Below are 17,532 nucleotides of genomic sequence, written 5' to 3'. Positions count from 1 at the left end.
TTTTGGAGAATCTCCAAGAAGGCCTGAAAAAAAAAATAAGTTATTTATCATGGACTTGAATAGAAAGATTCAATTTTTTTCACAAGGTCATTTCTCCAAAGATTAGTTTATAGATTCACCACCATCCTATTAAAACCACAACAGTAATTATCATGACCTGGACAAGCCAATCCTAGAGTTCATATGGAAAAGATAGTGCATACGAATAGTTAGAATAGATTTCAAGTAATATATAATGAATGTGGACTTGACCTACTAAACTATATAATGATTGTGGCCTTGACCTAACAAATTATATGATTGTGGGTTTGACCTAATAACCATCATGAAAACCATATTGGACTATTTGGTTTCTGTTTGTTAGACTCTTTGTAACACTACTCATAAAAGCAAATTAAAGGTATATTAAATAATTAAATGTGAAAACAAATTAAACAAGTCTAACCCTATCTTCAAGCCAAAAATTAAGTAAATACAAAATAAGAGAACATATATATCATTGGAGGGGGGGAGGTAAAGAAAGCTTTCTTTAAAAGCGCACCTAACATAATTGTTAGAAAATAAATTTGGCAACATCAAAATTAATATTTTCTCCATATTTAAAATCAACATAAAATACCTCGAAAGGTGAGAGACTGGGAAAAAGCTCTTGTGGCATATATAACACAGTGTTCATGTCCAGAATGTAGAGTAAAATTCTAATTAGATTCCCATAAAAGTAAACAATTCAATAGAGAAAGATACTAACAGACAGTTCACGGTAAAGAAAATGGGAAACATGACTCTATTAAATGTCTCGTAGATTGATGTATGGGAGGAAAAGGCAATACTTTAAAAGAATGTGGTTGATCTTTGTATAACAATGTGGACACAAGTCCAAGACAAATATTAAATGAAAAAGACACAGTAAATGGAAAATACTAAGTTGGCTATGATACCAATTACCAACTCCCAGAACTCCCCAAATGAACAACCCCCTCCAATTTGTCAAAAGAGTCTGTGTAAATGCATAAAAAATCTGGAAAAACTCTCAACAAACTGACTACAATAATGGATTCCTAGTGCTTCCTTTTGTAATTTTACAAACTTGAAAACACTGCTGTTTCGAGCTCCCGAGTGTGACCAGAAATTGCCAGCGACCAGACACCTGCCCGTTTTTGTACCTGTTCCACACAGGACCACACTCGGTCCTCATCAGGAAAGTGATGGGAGAGGTTCCTGGGAAGAAGCATTTTTGGGGAGGCAGCTTCTGAGATGATCAGAGCAGCCAGGGCAGAACCCATGAGTGCTTCCCTCTCTTGTTAGGAGTGAGAAACCAAAGTGCTCTTTGTTCCCGTTTCCAGCCCATCCCAGCTGTTAAAAATACAAGGAGGGTCATAGGATGCTCACCTCACAGGCAACCAGGGGTGTTCCCAGCAGGAACTGGCTTGACATGCAGGGAACAGCTTCCCTGAACAGAGTTGTTCTTTCCACTATTCCTGGACCCACGTGGACAACACGATTTAACCCCCTGCCCTGACTCACAGCAAATAAAACACGTCCTCAAATATCAGGGATAAAGCCTTCACCAGGCTCCTGACCACACACATAAACAAAAGATAATCGTGCACTTTGGCCCAAATTGAATGAAGATATTTTTCCAGATTTCCCTGAGGCATTTACTTTATGAAGATGGAAAACTTGCTTTTTTATTTTTATCTTCCATCAACTAAAACAAAACAGTGGAAATAGCCCTGGGCTCAGGACACTGACTCACCTCCCTTTGTAAAGCCCTGCAGAATTCACCTGGCATGTCCACGTAACTCATCTTTGGTTCTGAACATATCCCCGAGAGGAGGAAAGCTTTAGAAGCAGAAGCTGCAACTGACAAACCTGGGGAGATTTGCCCAGAGCCACAAGCCTTGGAAGCGCCAGTTTAGGAATGCGAACACTGGTCGGAGGGGTCATTCCCTTCCACGGCCCTCCTGTTGGGCCTGAACCCTGTCATTTACTTATTTCTCTTGGGGGACGGGCAGGAAGCAGAGGAGCCATCAGCCTGGCCACATCCACCCTGTGCCTTCCCAGGCCACATGCCCGAGGGGCTCCCAGATGGCATGAAGTTGAGGGGCTGAGACCTGGAAGGGCAGGGGCTGCCATGCATTGTCCACCTCCCCTCTGCCACTACTCCAAACCCCTGAAATGATGCGGGCATCTGTGGCATCCAACCCATTCATTCAGGCACCAGGCTCTTTGCTTTCTCCAGCACCAAAGAAGTTTGTGCAGCGTCCTGCAAGGATCAGCACCCCAGGGAGCCTCCAACTAATGAGGGCTCAGGGTCAACAAAGAAAGGCCTCTCCCGCTCCCTGCTCCTCTTGCACAGGCCTGCAGTGGGGAGCTCTGTGTCCTTCTGAAGGGGTCCCAGGGGAGGCGAGCCCCACAGCCCATCACAGCGACTGCCCTTTGAAGCATCCTTAGTTTTGGCTTTTATCCTTTCTCTGTCTCACTCCTGCTGCCTGTGATCAGCTTCCAAATAAAGTATCTGCCTCCAAATCTGTCTCCAGCTCTGCTTTGGAAGAACTAAAATAATATGACGCATATGCTTTTTATCTTTTTCGTGTTTTGTTCTCCAAAGGCCCAGGGCAGAGTGGGTATTTGTTGAATGACTTAATTACAGCAACTCCCTTTTAATCATGTAATTCTAAGCAGTGGGTGAAGTAAAATGACTGCAACAGTAAAGCACATTAATGATAACGTCACCCATTTCCCCCTCTCGTGGGCTGGCTGCACAAAAGTAGGGGAGAGGGTCAGATCTTGACATTTGTGCTTTAATTTCTGTGGTTATATATCTAAGCCACATCCGTACCTGTGCCCACATGCTGTTCGTGAAAATCCGGTGCTCACGTTGATGCGTTTTCTTTTTCACAGTTGGGGAGGGGTGGGGGTTGACCTCCTGAGTCATCGTCATAAAGCCCATTGTCCTCCCAAGGTTAGGTCCCCAGAACTTCTTTCCCATCCCCAGGAGGCAGCCCAGGTGCCGTGACTGTGGGGTCCTGTCCAGGGTGCAGGGAAGCGTGTAGCTGAGGCCAGTTGTGACTCAGCTCCCTCCTTCCTCCCCTCTCCCTCTAGTGGTCCCTCCTCCTCTCCCTTCTCTCCTTCTCCCCTTCCCATAGCCTTCCCCTCACATCTAAGGGCTCTGGTTTTCAGCCTTGAGATGCTAGCCGGACAAAGAAAAAAAGATCTTGAGTGATCGGGGCTTGGCCTTGGGGAAGAGTTCCCCCTGCATGGACTCCACTCACCCACCTCTGTGCCTGAGACCAGGATTGAAGTCTGGGGCCAGATGAGAGAGGGACACTCTGTCTCCAAATGCTGTTAGCCCTGCACGTCATGGCAGGTGTGACCTGGAGCTGCACTCAGGACTGAATGGGACCTCAGCGATGACTCTGCTTCCGGCCTCTCTCCCATCAGAGCTGGATGGTCTCCCACATGGGGGAGATAAATGGGAGGAGAGCTGGAAACCTCCTGATTTCCCCGGAGCCCCAGTGGGGACAGGCCTCAAATGAGGCAGGGGGTAGGTGGCCAGAAGGAGTCCTGTCCTCGCCGGGACTCTTTGGGCACTGGTGGAAGGGGAGGGTTCCTGGGATCTGGGAATGACTACCTCTGAGTTCACTAAATGCAGTGGAGGGTTTGATGCTTCCAGCTCTCTATCCCTGGCCTGGGATGCCAGGCACACTTGGGTTCCCATCACATCCACCAGGCTGGTGTCCAGCCTGTGACCTTCCAGGAAAGAAAGCTGGCCGTGGGCCACCACTAACAGCCCCTTGAGGGCTAAGTCCAATTGAGAGATGGCATTGATCAGAAAAGAGCATTAAAACCAGCCACCCAATCGATGACTAATGAGAAAGCAGATGAGGGCAAAATTCCATCAGTGACGGCTCTGCTGTACATCCCTCAGGTCCCCTGGTCCCGTGGTCCCCATGGGGAGGGAGGAGGAAGCAGTGGTTCTTACCCATCCCGGCAGATGCCATGTGCTGCTGGGAAGAGCCAGGGTACCCTTCTGCTGAGGGGAGGTGCTGGGATGGGTAGAAATGCTCATTCTTTCCCTCAAAATACACACTAAAGTAGAAGGTAGAGGTAAGGTATCTGAGTGCCGATGTCCACTGGAAGCTCAGATCAGCTGCTTCAGCCACAAGCAAAGGCCGGAGGGCAAAGGAGGGTCCTTGGGCGATCCCCCATCAGCTGCCCTGTTCAAAGAATGTTGGTTGTCCAGGGTCAGAATCAGTCTTGATTCTGGCTTAAAGGGACAGTGAGATCCTTGTCATCCTTCAGCCAGGAGAAACACCTTTAAGAGCTGTGAAGAGATGGGCAGTCTGCCAGCCCCCACTTGCCCAGGCCCACCCTGGCTCTCCCTCACTCCCTGGGTCCTTCAGGGACTGCACTTTGCACAACACTTTGCCGGCTGGTCTGGGCAGTGAAGGTTCTGATGGGAGAGGGGAGGGCAGGAGGGAGGGAGGAGCTGGGGTTTCTCATCTCTCTCTGCTTTCTGTGGGACCCCCAAGGACTTCTCAACCTCTCTGGGTGCCCCCTCCAGCAGGTGGCAGCCACTGTGGTTCTGGCTTTGACTGGGGACCCTCAGCTGCATCCAGGAAGCATCACCACTGTTATGGGTCTCTGGGTCCCATGGCCCCTTGGGGGTCCTTATGTGGTCAGTCTCTGGGGCTCCACTTGGCTTCACAGCTCAACCACATTCCCGCAAATGCACCCCACCATGTAGTACCCATGGAGTCCTCTTTCTGTGGCTACCCTCCACCCTGCCCCATCAGGCAGTGAGGACACGTTTCTGCTTTCCACTGTGGAGCTGCTGGTCTCTCAAGAGTAAGGTACTCACCTGGGATTTTGAGATGAAAGCAAAATCCATTTCTTCCCTGCATGCAATGCATGAAGGTGATCTTACGATTTCAAGTGCCTTGCTTGAGTGGTGTCACTCTGGGTCTATTTCTTCAGTATCTGGAAGCCAATGCGTTAAGGCTGGATGATGCAGAATTTTTGTATTAAGGACAAGAATTCTTAAGAAGAGTGCATGACTTAATCACCAAGATTTTTTTAACTCTTTCCCAACGTCAGAAAATTTCTTCCTTTGGTGAAGAAATCAACTGATGTATGAAACCATTGAAAGAGAAAATAAAGAGATGGTACCCCACACTGAAAATAATCAAAGAGTAGGTTAGAATCATCTGCTGCTCTTCCAAAGTGAAATGCTCCTGTGTCCAGCTTCAAAGGGGAAATGTTTTTTATCTTCTAGTCTAGTTGAGTCAAAGTAGACAATAAAGAATCTCCCCAAATTTCTGGTCCATATGTTTACTGAAAGATCTAGAAATGACTTCTAATTTAATTAAAGCAGGGAGTAACAATTTGGTGTGGGACTTGACCTTTGACTCAAATGATCCACCATTAAACTGGATATTTTTTGCCTTGGTCCAATAATGCAAGGAGTATTACCTTCTGTGTGCTATTTTAATTTTCTTTATTATAAGCTAATACCTTGCAGTTTACTTTTAATTCATATTATATCTTTAAGGCTTATTTATTTATGTCCCTGTGGAGGTACCTAGGGAGATGGAATACCTGGTAAGGGCTGGGACAGAGAAGAGAGAAATGCCAACCTCGGACAATGCTGTGGGCATGAGTGTCTCTTGGGGGGACAGTGAGGAGACTTTCTACACATTTTCTCTGTAAGAGAAGCAAGATTCTGCTCTGAAAGTCAGTGAGTAAAACCAGCACAATATGAATGATGTTGGAAAGAGTTAATCCGCATCTCTAGAGAGATGGTGAGACAGATTGGCTACATGTCAGTGCAAAATTTGACCTAAGATATTAACACAGATTTTTAAAAACATGTTAGTTGGTCAAGAAAGGGAAGGGCAGTCATCAGAAAATATATGAACATTGAATCAAGAATCACAGAAGTGAACATTGAAAGTATTCGTTTATGAATTGCCTGAGGCCTGGACACGGTCTCTGGCTAATGACTCAGCTTGAATGATCCAAATAACCCTTTCTTCTGATGTCACAGCCTCTGCATAGACATCATATCAGGATTCTATTTTCTCTTGTCTATAGAAAGGGAATATGCCAAGGATGTCAAGAGGAGCTATCTGGTCAACCTGAGGATTACGTTTTCCATTACAGTTTCCTCAATAGTATCCTTGTTTATACACTTGTATCTTGTGAGCCTTGCCAGTGTGGGTCTATCCTGATGGGCAGGTTTACATTTCAAGAGCTGATAGATCAGATTTCAGAGCCCGCAAAACCATTGAATGCCAGGCACAGTGACATGCAATTTGACAAACTTTGGGCAGCCTGTGGGCTGGGGAAGGCAAATTGGCCCCAAATTCATTCAAATTGCAGGTCAAGATAGAGGTTCCTCACAGATACTCAAACCATGCCCTGGGACTATTATCCATACTTATCAATATATGATTCTCCCTGCTTCATCCCACAGGGAACATTCTCCATTCAGCATATGAACCGGACTATCACACACATTCTGTCTTGCCCCAGCCCCACCCGAGGACCACAAACAACATCTACAAGAAAACAACAAAGTAATCTTTCTTAAGAAGAATAAGCAAAAAGCTCTCACCCTGTAAATCACTTGGAAGCCTGGCAGGGCTGTGCACACCCTGACCAGAAACCAGAACACAAATCATTTTCTTGGAGGTGGCCCATTTCTATTATAGTTCCCCAGTGTCCCGTGCTGCCAGATAGAAATTTCTCTCCAGTTTTTGCAGTAGTACAGTCATTTCAGAGCCCAAGCCAGCACCCTGGTCAGCACCGAGCCCTTCAGTGTTGGGGGCCCCCTTCCCAGCCCAGGCTGCCAGGCTGCCAGGCTGCAGGAGCCTGGGTCTCATGCCTCCATCAGGAGGGAGTCTGTGGTCCTGCCCATGGTGATGGTGGAGGAGGCAGCTAGTGTGGGGAATGGTGAGGTCCATGGTGAAGAGGGGCCCCTTACTTTTAAGGAAAAGACACTTCTGTAGGTGTCTGAAAATGTTTTCCAAAGAAGGTGCCTGAGACTACAGTGTAAGTCTTTCTTTCCTCGGATGCTTTCTTGGCAAGACGTCCACTCAGAAGATTCAGATTGAGGGAAAGCGGACAAAAGGCCCAGTGAAGGCTGACGCTGGGGTGGCTGAAGCCAGTCTCCACACCTGAGTGAGGCCTCTGTTCCTTTTTTCCAAGAACAGGGACTGCTCGGCAGTTGCAGTTTCTGTTTTGGGGGGCTCAGGAGTCTCCTGAGGTGCTTGATCCAATGATCGTCTCCTCTCAAAGGCTCCCCTTTCCCTGCAGGCCCCTCTAGCACCCCTGGGATCTGGTTCTGTGCCTTGTGTGGTGTGTGTTGGAGGGGCTCTGAGCCTGAGAGAATTCCTGGCTTTTGTGTCCACAGCCCTGAGATCCTGGGGATTTCTCAGGGCTTATGAAGAGCACAGTGGGAAGTGTGATGCTTGAAGGAACTGGTATGAGGGAGGTTTTCCTGGACTCATGGGCAGGAGAGGGCCTGGGAGGAGGCAGTCAAGCAGGGCAGGAGTTTACTGACCTCAAGAAGGTGCATTCACGGGGGTGGAAGTCTCCTCTCCCCACTGTTGCGATGGTCCTGGGACCAGAAGTACTGAGCAGGTAGGTAATTGCTGCCCAAGAACCTCTCCCCAGTTGGACCCTTTGAGATAGGTGCAGCTCCAGACCCTAGAAACACAGTGCTTTCCTGTGGGAGGCATCCAGAAATGAAATGAGGTGTGTTTCCTGCCAAACCTGTGGGATGGGATCCACTGTCCAATTAACTGAAGGTTGCAGATAGATAGCCTCCTTACCTAAAGCTTCCAAAAGTTTGCATTTTTTAGGTCAAGAAATGCAACAACTCTTTCTGGCTCTTTTCTCTGACAGGGGTGTGGGAGGGATTGGGCCAAATGCAAAGGGGGCCTGGCTGGAGTGGATCCCAGGGCCCACAGCCAGACTGTGACTGAGAAGGGGTCCACCAGTAGAGCTAGGTGTAACCAGGGGCCAAGAGATGATGCCATATCAGAGCTTGCCCTGGAAAATTCAGATGAAGAGGTTCCAATGGAAGGACCAGTAGTGGTGGGGAGGGGCTGCAGGTCAGACCAGGGGAGGCGAAGGCCCTGGAGCTCACAGCAGGGGTACTGTGGTCCCGAAGACCACGCAGACAAGAGGGTGAGGATTTCAGATGTCAGTGTGGAGAAAGGTCATCTGGAGACACCGTCATTGCAGGTGGCACAGTTGCGGCCAGAACAAGGTGCTGGAATTGGGGATGTTAGAAAAGAAGCACCCAGTTTCTTTCCACTTCTAACCTCCCATCCCTGCTGTTCACTCTTGGCCAGAAAGGCAGCTGTCTGGTGACAGTCGCCTAGTCCTCAGGGATAATCCTCTTTGAACAGAGAGCAGGCAGAAACCCTGGGAGGTGTCTGGGGAGGACAAGGAATGAGGGCAGTGCTGAGGAAGGCAAGTTTGTGATCCGAGGGTCAGGAATGGGAGCCCACTGGGGGAATCCAGCGCTGCTCCTTGGAGCTGCAGAGTCTACAGCAAGGATGGGGCCACGGTCCTGGACAGGCTGTGGCTCTCACAGTCCCCACCCCCACCTCCCCAGCATTTCCAGGGACGCACATAGCTCCCCTACCAGCTGCATCCACAGCAGCTGCATTTAAATCAGCCGAACGAGCCACACACGTGACCCAGAGCCAAAGACTTGTCCTCAGCTGATGGCTGAGCTGGGGCTTGCCTCCTGCACCCCATAGCTCAGCTTCCATTTTTGAAACATAGGTTCCAAATTATTTTTTAATTGAGGTACATTTGACATATGAGTATATTAGTTTAAGGTGTTCAGCATCAGTGACTTGACGTGTGTATACATCCTGAAATGACCACCCTGAGAAGTCTAGTTAGCACTATCACCGCAGTTGCAATTTTTTTGCTTGGGCTGAAGACTTTTGAGATCTACTCTCTCAGTCCTGAGCCTTCACTTTAGTTAAGTGGGAAAGATGAGCTCAGGCTCCAGAAAGTCCTTCTAAATCCATTCGTGTCTCGACCCAAAGCTGCTCCAGCCAAATGAATTAGTGACCTCAAAGCAGTTCAGTCAAAAGCAAAAAAAGTCAACTCTGACCTTTGCTGCCCACAAACATCAAACTTTATTGAAAGAATAAACAGAACGAGAGGATTTGCACAAGAGGGAAGGGCAGAATGAAGGGTGGTAAAGTCCTAAAACACGGGGCATCCTGCCTCAAACAGGGTCCCTCCTGGGCGGCCGAGGAGATGTGGCCACCAGCAGTACCCCTTCCACCTCGAAACCCACACCTGCTCCCTGGGATAGGGCTGCCCACCTGGCGGCCTGGAGCTTCTCCGGCTATGTGGGCATCTGAGGACGACAGAGGGTCAATATGAGCTGTGGGTCTGCAAAGGAGATGAACGGGGGGCCCCCACTCCCACCACTGCTCCTCCACCACATCACTCACCTGGAGAAGGGGTCTGTGGGCATCTTGGCAAAGAGTGGGCTCAGGACAGCCTCCCCCCAGGAACCCAGGGAGCTGGTCTAAGAGAGAAAGTGGGGACTTCCCTGGGGGGGGGGCGTCCAGTGGCTGAGATTTCACAATCCCAATGTGGGGGCCCTGGGTTCCACCCCTGGTCAGGGAACTAGATCTCATACGCCACAATGAAGTCCTAACGCCGTCAAAATAAATTTTAAAAAAGGAGAGAGAAAAAGAAAGCGGATATAAGAACTGCAGCCGGGAAGATGTGTGTGTGAGTGTGAGTGTGTGTGAATGTGTGTGTGTGTCTTTCAGGGAGAGGTGAAATTTGAAGGGAACCAGCAGGAAAGCTGTGCTGGGTCAGATGAAGACAAGTGTTCCCATTAGGATGCCAGGAGCTGGTTGGCAGCGAGCCCAGTGTCTGCTGGAGGGAGATTTGAACAGGGTGTGCGCGGGCTCGTCTTCGCAGGGAGCAAGGGCCTGTCCGCTCCCCCGGCGGCAGCACCTCCCCTCAGGTCTGCTCTCGCCCACTAGCTCCCTTCCTGCCCCAGAAGGAACAAGGAAGGCTCTGCCCCGAACTTGGGTGGAAAGAGCGCTAGAAGATGGGTAGACATGGTTACAATCAAAAAGATTCATTGTTTGATGTTTCCGTAGAAAGGATAGGGAGCATCGGCTCCTCAGGGAAGCTCCTCCAGCTGTAACTCACATGTGCTGTGCTGGCCTTCGTTGCTCATTTGTGTCCGGCTCTTTGCGACCCCGTGGACTGTAGCCCGCCAGGCTCCTCTGTCCATGAGATCCTCCAAGGGAGAATACTGGAATGGGTTGCCATACCCTCCTCCAGGGGATTTTGCCAACACAGGGATCTAACCCAGGTCTCCCACACTGCAGGCAGTTTCTTTACCATCAGAGCCACCAGGGAAGCCTAAAGTGAAAGTCACTCAGTCGTGTCTGACTCTTTGCAACCCCATGAACTATACAGTCCATGGTATTCTCCAGGCCAGAATACTGGAGTTGGTAGCCGTTCCCTTCTCCAGGGGAGTCTTCTAAACCCAGGGATCTAACCCACGTCTCCCGCATTGCAAGTGGATTCTTTATCAGCTGAGCCACCAGAGAAGCCTGTGACTCACATAGGTTAAGTTTAAATTCATTTCTTAATGTTACAGTTTGTGGGTGGATATAATTTCTTACAGGACTCAAGCACTAGAGAGACTCTCCAGGAAATAATTAAGACAACTGAAAATTTTGAAAAGGTCATGCTCTAAAACGGACTCAGAATTAGAATCATGACATGGCATCAAACGATGCCACATCTGGGTTGTGACTTCTGCCTCATCTGTTCGTCTGTCAGCCTGAAGCAGCTGGTGGCACCCAGCTTGGAGCTCAGGGTGCTCATCTGTGGAGGAGCCCAGCTCAGGGGTAACTGGTCCACACAGGACTGAGTGTGGGTGACAGGAGGTCTTCAGATGCCCAGAAAGGTAGATGATAGATTGCGTTGCTACTGGGCCAGAAAGTGGCCAACTCAAACACACATGCACCACACACACACATTTGATATGTACCTTTGTCCAAATAATAGACTAAAAATTATTAAGATAAAGACAGGTTTTACCAAAATTAAAACCTTTTGCTCTACAAAATCAATTGCTAAAAGAATTAATAGACAAACTAAAGACTGGGAGAAAATATTTGAAGACCACAGCAAATGTCTCATATCAAGACTATACGATGCTCTTTCAAAACTCAACATTAATTTCTTTGGAAAATGGGTAAAAGATGCAAAGAGATATTTCACTGAAGATGTGAAGTAAGCATATGAAAAATTGTTCAGCACCACTAACTATTAGAGAGACAAATTAGGACCACGGTGAGCAATCACTACACACCCATCAGAACAACTAAAATATATAAAAAAAGAACAGCTGACAATACTAAATGCTGCTGCAGATGCAGAGAAACTGGGTCATTCATACATTGTTGATAGAAATGTAAAATGGTTCAGACACTCTGGGAAATATCAATAGTTTGGCAGTTTCTTTAAAAAAAAAAAAACCCACCAAACTAAATATACACTTACCATGTAACCCATTAATGGCATTCCTGGGCATTTATTCCAGAGACATGAAAACTAGGTCAGCATAAAAACTTGTACACAATTGTTCATGGCAGTTTTGTTTGTAGTAGCTAAAAACTGAAAATACTAAAAATATCCCTAATTCAGTTCAGTTCAGTCTCTCAGTTGTGTCTGACTTTTTGCGACCCCATGAACCTCAGCTTGCCAGGCCTCCCTGTCCATCACCAACTCCCGGAGTCCACCCAAACCCATGTCCATTGAGTCAGTGATGCCATCCAACCATCTTATCCTCTGTCGTCCCCTTCTCTTCCTGCCCTCAGTCTTTCCCAGCATCAGGGTCTTTTCAAATGAGTCAGCTCTTCACATCGAGTGACCAAAGTATTGGAGTTTCAGCTTCAGCCCAGCTTTAGGATGGACTGGTTGGATCTCCTTGCAGTCCAAGGGACTCTCAAGAGTCTTCTCCAACACCACAGTTCAAAAGCATCAATTCTTCTGCACTCAGCTTTCTTTATAGTCCAACTCTCACATCCATACATAACCACTGGAAAAACCATAGCCTTGACTAGGTGGACCTTTGTTGACAAAGTAATGTCTCTGCTTTTTAATATGCTGTCTAGGTTGGTCATAACTTTCCTTCCAAGGAGTAAGCATCTTTTAATTAAATGGCTGCAATCACCATCTGCAGTGACTTTGGGGCCCAGAAAAATAAAGTCAGCCGCTATTTATGCTATTTCCCCATCTATTTGCCATGAAGTGATGGGACTGGATGCCATGATCTTAGTTTTCTGAATGTTGAGCTTTAAGCCAACTTTTTCACTCTGCTCTTCCACTTTCATCAAGAGGCTTTTTGGTTCTTCTTCACTTTCTGTCATAAAGGTAGTTCCATCTGCATATCTGAGGTTATTGATATTTCTCCCGGCAATCTTGATTCCAGCTTGTGCTTCTTCCAGCCCAGCGTTTCTCATGATGTACTCTGCATATAAGTTAAATAAGTAGGGTGACAATATACAGCCTTGATGTACTCCTTTTCCTATTTGGAACCAGTCTGTTGTTCCATGTCCAGTTCTAACTGTTGCTTCCTGACCTGCATACAGGTTTCTCAAGAGGCAGGCCAGGTGGTCTGGTATTCCCATCTCTTGAAGAATTTTCCACAGTTTATTGTGATCCACACAGTCAAAGGCTTTGACATAGTCAATAAAGCAGAAATAGATGTTTTTCTGGAACTCTCTTGCTTTTTCAATGATCCAGCGGAAGTTAGCAATTTGATCTCTGGTTCCTCTGCCTTTTCTAATAGATGGTCGTTAAATAAATGATGGTACAGCCATACCATGGACTTCAATTCAACAATAAAACAGAATGAATGTGATACAGGAGCATCCTGAATCAATCTGCAGAGAGTTATGCTGAATAATAAGAGCCAGTCTTCCTCTTCTGATTTTGATTTTGTATTATAATTGTATCCGATGTAACCCTTGGGGATAGCTGGGTAAAGGGCACATGGGACCTCTTTGTACTAGCTTTGCAATTTCCCGCAAATCTATAATTCTTTCAAATAAAAGTGTTTTTTATAAAAGATAAAGACAGACAACTGAATAAAAAACATAGAAGCCTGGAAAAAGTACCTCTTTAAGGGGAATATTTTAGTGACCAATGAACATATGGAAAGATAAACTGCCACTTTGCCCATCAAGGAAATACATATATATTAAGCATTTCTCTCTATATATTACATTTCTCTATATATCACATTCCATTTATATTTGCATTTCCTTAATGACTAATATGGTGGTATTTCAGCCAGTTGTTGAAAAACATGTGAAGCAAATTGAATTCTGACACATTTCTAATGGGAGTTTTAATCTGTGAAACTACTTGGAAACGTGCTTAGGAGTGTCTACCAAGATATAACATACCCACAATCTACGACACAGAAATCCATTCCAGAGTCATGCCATATTTATACCGAAGATACCTATGAGAATATTTGTAGATGCACTTTTGTGATAGGAAGGTCGGTAGCAGAATGGGTAAGCACACTGACATCTCCCAGGATGTCTGCTCTGCTGGAATCAGTCTGGGGCCCAGGATACACTGCTTGGTGACACAGAGCCAGATGCCTTTCAGACGGTTCTTATTCAACACTCTCGTCCCTGCAGCCAGGAGCAGCTGCTACCTCGTGTTTGTCTCTTCGGATTATTCTCTGTGCTTTCCCTCCGAGTCAAACGTTTTCTTGGTTCACTAATCCTCTGGATGAGAATGGACAAGGAAAGCACTCCCCAGTCACCCTCTTCCTCCGCAGAGGCAATTAGTTTTCCCAGTTCCTTCACTGTAAACCAGTGTTTGTAAACTTCCTGTAAATGGAGTCCATTTGAAATTCGTTCTTTTGAATCTGGCTTCCCTGTGTCTGTGAAGTTGATCTCGTTGTCATGAAGAACAGTGGTGTATCCTTTTATGTGCTGGGCCAGCTTCCCACTGTGTGAGTAATACTTTTCATCCATTCTAATGTCGATGATGTGTGTGTGGATTTTCTCATTTTCTTGCTGTTATTAACAGGGCTTCTGTGAACATTCTTGTGCATGTCCTAAATGCCTGGAAAATAAAGCTGCTGTATCATGAGAGGCACATGTGGTCAGATTAATCAATGGTGTCTGACAGTTCTCCAAAACACTCACCAGCGCACACACACGGCAATGTATTTTTGAGTTGCTGTCTGCTTGCAAACACTAGTCTTACAGGACTCATTCTGCTCCGTTTCAGCCATTCTGTGGTGTGTCTAATGGCCCCTCTCCTCTATGTTCGTCTGCACCTCCTCGAGGACTAAGCCATCCAGCCCCCGTTCATGAGCCCCTGGCTCACCGCTCTTATCCAGAGCCTGTTCCGCCTTCCACCCACTTTCCTTCGGGTTGCCTCTCTTTTGTTGATTTATAGATATTAGTGGTCCACTCCTCTGTCCTTATTTTCCTGCTCTGTCATTTGCCTTTCACTTATCCAGTGGTGTTTTTTGATGAACAAACTGCTAAAGGAACAGTCTGACGTGGCAGTCCCTTTCTTTATTGCTAGATGTGTTTTTGTTCATGTTCAAGAAATCCTTAAAATACTCTCCTACCTTATTTTCCGAAAGCTTTCTTTCAAGGTTACTTTTTAAGGAGAGGGAATTTATTTTCCTTTCTTTTTTTTTCCTTTCTGTAGATGCATACACATATCTTGAAACACAGAAGGCAGAAGAACGGAAAGAAGTATCTGCTCTACATGCCCTGGACACCAGTGGTGAAGATCAGAGGCCAGTCGTAGCTACTGCATAAGCTGTGATTCAGGCACATTTGAAAAGCAAAGTGGAAATTTGTGAAGAAGTAGAGAGCTCTCAGTATTTTACAAAAAGAGCAGCGGAATAAGTTCCTTTAGAAATAGAAAAACCAGTCAGCATATCACCAAGATAATCTCCAGGCAACCAAAACCGTGTCAGCTTAAAGCTTGCCTGACTTTAGAAATGCTGAAGGCTTTACTTATTGAAATTGAACAGAATCCTGACAAGTGTGCCTCTATTTGTGGGAAAAACTGCTTTTCAAAACATACACACACACAAACACACATATACACGCACAGACACACATACACACATATACATACATTCACACATCACATACATACACATATACACTTATATACATACATATACTTACCTATTCATATACACATATATACACATACATACATCACATATATATACATATATACACATACATACACACACATATATCACACATACATATATACATACATTCACATATCACATACACACACATATACACGGACAGACACACATACACTTACATATGCATATAGACATATATGCACAAACATATATACACACACGCACACACTTGGGCCTATTATCAAAGTTTCTAAGTTTCATCCTCGTTGTCCTCTTGCTTTGACCAACAAAGTCTCTGGGCATCAGTCTTAGGCCTGGCAGCAGCCATACTCACCCTCTGTGGGGAGCCCAAGCCCCATGCCTTCAGGACCTCTTGACTGGACGACTGAATGAGAGGATCTTTGGGGAAAGGACAGGGGAGGGGACAGGCAGGCATGGAGGTCTTCTCAGGCCTCCAGCCAACTGATTGCAGCCAAGTGAGCGGTCCCAGCTCCAGCCACAAGGAGCGGGTAGCACCTATTCCACTCCTGCCCAAAGTTGTGACCCACAGAATTGGGGGGAATACCACCTGGTGCCGTGTGGAGCCCCTGAGTTCTGTAGGGGATGGTGGCAAAGCCCCATTGCCAAGTCTAAGGGCAGAGCCGATGCCCCTCCTGCATCACACACATGTGCACTCTTTGCAGCTTGCTCTGGGTGCCAAGAATTCCCCCCGCCCCCACCAGCAGCAGGCTTGTCCTTCCCCGCAGTGTCCCTTGGGCCCTTAGCTAATTCACCTCCTGTCCTGTCTCAGCTCTGAGGGGGACGGGTCTCTGCCCTACAGGCCGTCGACCACTGTCTGCAGATTTTCTCTGCGAAGCGGATCTGGCCCCTCACCAGAGTGCCCCCCGCCCCCGCCCCTGAAAGGAGGGCTGCAGGAGGGCAGAATAGAGCCTTGTCTCCTTACCGCGCCCCCTCAACAAGACCACACCCTACCAGCCCCCTCCAGGCCAGTGCAGGCTTATAGCAGGTGTGGACTAGATAGCTGTCCAGCTAAAACCTAAATGCTGCTTCAGTGGAGACACACAGGAGAGTGCCTTGCATATAGCTGTTGGTACATAAACATAGAGAACTTTAGAATTAAGCTTTTCCCTCAATTACCCCAAACAATCCCTCCTAACCTGCCTGGCTCTCTGTGAAGCTATGTTTATGCTTCTAGAATTTGCCTCCTCCTAACGGAGCAGTCCTGTGACTCGAGCAGGCACTGCGCTCTTGGGGGCAAGGGGCTTTGGGGCGGCTGGTGGCTGGAGGACCATCGTCATGACCTTCGCTCTCGGTGGGACCTGAGGTTTCTGACAGTCACTGGCCTTGGTTTTTGTTGACATATTGACTTTCACATTTTCTTCTTGCTACCTTCAGTTCTGCTCTCTTTAGACTAAATCTGGTTGGTTGGTTGTGGGACGCCGTGGGGGGAGGTGGGAGGAGCGACTGGACTCCTCAGTGTCTGTTTTGTTGTCAGTAAGATGCAGGACGTGACAGTACCTGTGTTTTCAGGGTTAAATGAGCCAATGGGACGGGGTGCCCAGCACAGAATGGGACCCAACAATTGTTTTGCATCATGACCGATAGCACAAATAGACCAATAGTAGGTTCCGTATCTGTCTACACATTACATCTTAGCTTGTGGTGGCGAGGGTCCACCCACCGAGTTTTTATAATCGGGGGCAGAGGGGACCATACATATTGGAAATGTCAGCTCATTTTTTTCAGGAAGAAACAAAGACATTGTTCAAGAGGATTTAATCAAAATCAGGACCATTCAGAGCTCCCAACTCCCCCATCCCTAGGACTAAGTGATGTTCAGAGTTGCTCTTTTGTGGTAGGGGCTGCTGGCCCTGGGAGATGCTGTGATTGGTACCCACAGAGGCTGCAGGAATGGTGGTTGTTTATGTGGGAGAGGCAGTGATGTTCTGAGGACAGTGTAGGTTCCTGTCCACCTTGGAATTAAGACTGACGCCTGAGACATGAGTTACCACACCTGCCCCATGAGGACGTGTGGTTGGAGGGCATCCCAGGTCTTGAGTCACAAGAAAACGTCCTGTTCTGTTGAAGCCTCCCTGTTTTATCTCAAGCACTTTAGCTGGAAATATGCCAACAGACACTGCAGGCTGAACTTGACCCATATTTGAGCTGTGTGACCTAAGCCATGACCACTTTGCACAAGTCATAGCTACCAGGAAAATCAGACTGTTGGACCAGATTATGTTCAATGTTTTCCAAATAGCTGTTTAATTATTAGAATTAAATGTTTGCAAGTTGGTAACAAAGAT

This window comes from Cervus canadensis, chromosome 10 (assembly GCF_019320065.1).
Source record: "Cervus canadensis isolate Bull #8, Minnesota chromosome 10, ASM1932006v1, whole genome shotgun sequence".
NCBI classification, from domain to species: domain Eukaryota; kingdom Metazoa; phylum Chordata; class Mammalia; order Artiodactyla; family Cervidae; genus Cervus; species Cervus canadensis.
Note: the sequence above shows the minus strand (reverse complement) of the source record.